At 36.9% G+C, this 4,847-nt stretch overlaps 1 pseudogene; it reads right to left on the bottom strand.

Moving 5' to 3' along the window:
- Positions 1–1,938: 1,938 nt before the first annotated feature.
- On the bottom strand, positions 1,939–2,037 carry LOC132315234 (small nucleolar RNA R71; annotated as a pseudogene).
- Between the last annotated feature and the right edge of the window lie 2,810 nt (positions 2,038–4,847).

The raw sequence follows: 4,847 nt of genomic DNA, 5'->3' as shown, positions 1-4,847 counted from the left end.
TAGGTATTCTAGAACCTTTCTCTATCTTATTTTCCCGTTTTGTATTGATTTCGTGTTATTTTCATTTTCAGGTACTAACCCCCAAAACAAGCTAACTCAACCAAATAAGAGCAGAAATGAAGCAATTCTAGGATGAATCAAAGAAAGGAGCAAAGTAGAGCAAAAGGAAGCAAAGGGTGGAATTTTAGCAACTTCGATCAATCTCAATAAAAGTTCGGTCTATCCAACTTTCATCGATCCCAGCACTTCAAGATAGATCCAGGCCATGATGTCATCTTTAGAGATCCCAAAAATTCGATCGATCCAACATCATTCTCTGATCGATCGAACTTTCTTGTCCTTATCCACATGCCAGATCTTATCCAGCTGTACCACCCTACCAACCACTTTTGTCCTCTTCCCAAAAATATCTTCAAAATATCTCAGATTTATTTTTATCCAAAAAGGCGCCGCCATTGAGGATCGATCCAGCTTCAATTCGATAGATCTTAACCATGTTCGATCGATCTCACCACAAGTTCGATCGATCGAACTTCCCAAATCCCGAGAAAAATCCAAATTTCAGCTCATTAAAAGTTGTCTCATATCCAATCATTAGAGGATTATTGGTGTACGAGCCCAGCACATTTGGGGTGATTTTTGACCTACCTATATAAGGAATATGAGCCACTTTTACACATATACACTTACTCAGAGAAGATAATACTTAGTGAGGAAGAAAAGAAGAGGAGGAGGCTAGAGACACCATTGGAGACTCTACATCAACCAATGAGCAGATTTCTTCTATGGAGCTTGCCGTTGAGGGTTGAAGGACATCATCCATGAGTGGCTAGACATCCTCTTGGGGTTAGAGTTAGCCCTAAGCATGCTTTCTACTTCTTGATTTATGTATTTTTGAGGGGATTTGTATTGTGATTCACGTCTTGACACTTTTATATTTATAGATCTTGTTTATTCAATAATTTATGTAGTTTAATGCTTCCAATTGATCATTTCATTCTATCCATATGTCTATGTATGCTAGAATAGATGTTCATGTGTTTGTCTCTATTTCTTGTGTTATTGATGCATGTCTATGTGTGTTGATGCTATAGATCTAGAGATTGTCAATACATAGTGCTTAACGGCATGTTCTTGTGATTTATTTGATGGTTCATACTTATTTCTTGATGGATTGTACCTCTCCCTTAGTTTAATTAGTTTAATTTCATGTCATTAGTTTAGTTGTAGCGTAGTTGTTAAATGGGAGAACAATCCATGCTTGTTGTTGATGTTCCATACTTATGAAAGCAAGTAACATATATCTCTAACCTTGTGATGTGTTTGGATTGTGAGCTTAAAGAAAGGATTAGTGGCTTAATTTGATATGTTATGTTATACACCATGTTGTTTAGACAATATATGCTTAATTTGTCACCCATGCTTGTTGGAACAACCACACACACATACTTTGTTGCAATACATGTTATTCCCCTCATTAATCATTCATTAAAGGTGTAGAAAAGCTATGCTTGGTGGTGATCTCTAAACCCTAAGATCTCTCTTTCTTTTATTCTCCTTATTACATTATTGTTTAGTTTAGTTTAATTTGCATCTAGTTTAATTCAACCAACCAACCATTACTTTGATCACTCGACCTACTAACCCTAATCTTGATTCCTTAACCTAGTATGACCCTCAACCCCTTGGGACGATCCCTCCTCACTCATACTACATAGTATAGGTGCTAAGCCTTAAGTTTCTTGAAGTATGTTCCACCGTGAAATACACGGACATGCCGGAAGAGGTCTTAAGGCTTAAACCTTTTCCATTCACCCTTAAAGACAAGGTAAGATATTGGTTTAACAATCTTAGGCCTTTTTCAATAACTTCTTGGGCGGAAATGCAATAAGAGTTCTTGAAGAAGTACTATCCAGTTTCTAAGACCAATGCCATGAGAACTTCAATTAGGGAATTTTCACACGGGGATGGGGAAACATTTCATGAGGCATGGGAATGCTTTAATGAATTACTTAGGAAGTGTCCACATCATGACATGCCCAAATGGCAATTAGTTCAATATTTCTTTGAAAGCTTATCGGATAATTACAAGGGCATTGGTTGATGCTTCCATGGGTGGCTCTTACATTGATAGGCATGAGAATGATGTGTGGCATCTTTATGAGAGCATGAGTGAAAATTCTTTGCATCATACTTTATCTTTGAAGAATAGTAGAAATTCTAGTGGTAGGAAGAATGTTGGCTTACATCAAGTCGACCACTCCAATGAAATTGCCGCCGAAATGAAATCATTATCTCAAAGGTTTAATCAATTTTTGATCAACCAAAACTCGGCGAATCAAGTATCTTCCTTCCCTAACCATTCTCATCATGCATCTAATGAGACATGTATGACTTGTTCAAGTGTTTTACATTCTACTTCCAATTGTCCCCATGGGCATATGCAAAGTGAGCATCATGAACAAGCAAATGCTGTTTTTGCTAATCAATGGAACAATCCTTATGGCAATCACTATAATCCTAGTTGGAAGAATCACCCGAATTTCTCTTGGAAAAGCCAAGGGGAGGGCTCAAACCCTTCCCAAGGTAGTTTTCAAGGAAAGTACATTCCACCTCCACTACAAGGCGAAGGTTCCCAAGGTTTTAGATCATCATACCAATCACAAGGAAACCAATTTTCTAATTCTCATTTTCCTAATCAACCATCATATTCCCAAGGAAATGTTAGAAGTCCCGCTTTTGAAGAGAAAGTTTTGACCGCTTTGGGCACTTTAGAGGCAAACACACAATTACTTCATTCTCACTCTCAATCTATTGCTAAGCTAGAAACCCAAGTAGGGCTAATAGCTAGTACTTTAAATGTTAGAAAAAAAGGAAAAATGCCTTTGAATACCCCACAAAAGCAATAATGTGTTGTGGAGACTCATTCCTCATCGGAAGGACACACATTAGAGTATGTTAATGCGGTGACTACCTTGAGAAGTGGAAAGATTGTGGACAACCAAGTGGGTATGTCCAATGAAGAGAGTGAACCGGTACAACCAAAAGTTGACACCCGTCCCGTTTCATATCATATTCCTCTTTCATTGCATATGCATGACCATATAAATGAAAATGTGTTAAAAAGTGATTTAAAAAGTGATTTTGAAAAGAAAGATTTGCAAAATGATTTGAAATCTTCTTGTGTTGAAGAGACTTCAAAAAAAATTTCTAAAAAGGTTTTTGAACCAAAAACTCCATTCCCAGATGCCTTAAAAGGATCCATTTCAAATGACAAGCAAAAGGCCAAAGTAAATGAAATCATGGAAGTGTTTAGGCAAGTAAAAGTCAATCTTCCACTTTTGGATGCAATCAAGCAAATTCCGGCTTATGCCAAATTCTTGAAAGACTTGTGCACCCAAAAGAAGAAGATCAAAAGCCAAGCACCTAGAAAAGTGGTCTTAACCGAGCAAGTAAGCTCAATTTTGCAGCATAACACTCTTCCAAAGTTTAAGGACCCCGGTTCACCTACCACTTCATGCATCATTGGTGATCATATCATTAATCAGGCTCTTCTTGACCTAGGTACAAGTGTTAATCTTCTTCCATACTCGGTATATATCAAATTAAGCTTAGAAGACTTGAAACCGACGTCGGTAGTTTTACAACTTGCCGACCGATCAATCAAAAAGCCTAGGGGTATCATTGAGGATGTCTTGATTAAAATTGATAATTTCTTCTTTTGTGTTGATTTTGTTGTCATTGACATGGAACCAGTCCCAAATCCTAAGAGCCAAATTCCCGTTATCCTTGGCCGTCCTTTCTTGGCAACCGTGAATACCAACATTAATTATAGGACGGGGATAATAAAGATTTCATTTGGTCACATGAAGGTAAAGTAGAATATTTTTAATCCAACCCCCAACTCATTTGACAAGCATGAAGAGATTAATGTTATAGAGAAATGTCATGACCTTAAAAGTGAAGGAATTGAGTTTTTATGTGAGACCAAAGTTTCAAAAAGTCCATCTTCAACCTTGAAACCAAAGAAAGTTGTTTTAAAATCTTATTTTGAAAGGGCGTGGAAGCTAAAGATTGTCTTGACCAAGGACCGAAAACGTCTTTTGAGCTTAATCCAACAAGTTCCTTAAAGAACCATTTGTTGGGTGGAGTTCAAAGCACTTATCACCCCATCAAGGAGGGGATGCACTATAAGATGTTTGATCCAGGCTAAAAGAGCCCAACATTTTGCTAGAGACGTTAAAGACTAGCAAGACATTTCGTAGGGTGTCAAAACCCTATTCCTCCCTCATTTCTATCTTTAATTTCATTTCTTGCGAAGTCTGGATATTGGTTTTGGGTTCATATGCATTGCTAGGAACTGTGATTAGGATTGCATGCACTTTTATATTGAAATTGAGCATTTTGCATAAGTTTGATCGATCTTAAAATGAGTTCGATTGATCGAACTTCCCACCTGCATCAAACCTGCATCCAAATCACTCTCTGCTCAATGGTTCGAACAAAACCTGTATATTTTAGCTCTCTGTCCCATCGTTCGAACTTGTTCCTAGATCGATCTAAACTTCTTCGATTGATCCAACTTTATCTTGGATCGATCTACAGTTCCAACACTTAGAAAAATTTTGAACCTGCATCCACCTGCATCCAAAAGCCTCTCTGTTTCATCGACCGAACATTTCTTTAATTCTATGCATTTTCGATCGATCGAAGGTATTCTGTAATAGATCTTGGGGAGATCGATCTTTGTTCTTTATTTTTCAATTTTGACTTTGTTTTGACTTTATTTTAAATTTCAAAAATTGAAAAAAAAAAATAATATATATATATATATATATATATTTTAT

The sequence above is a fragment of the Cornus florida genome, unplaced genomic scaffold, assembly GCF_030987335.1.
Source record: "Cornus florida cultivar Cherokee Brave unplaced genomic scaffold, ASM3098733v1 CherokeeBrave_3.0.0_Hap2_Chr06, whole genome shotgun sequence".
Lineage (NCBI taxonomy): Eukaryota > Viridiplantae > Streptophyta > Magnoliopsida > Cornales > Cornaceae > Cornus > Cornus florida.
The sequence above is the reverse complement of the archived record's forward strand: the minus strand, read 5'-3'. Positions and strand labels throughout refer to the sequence as shown.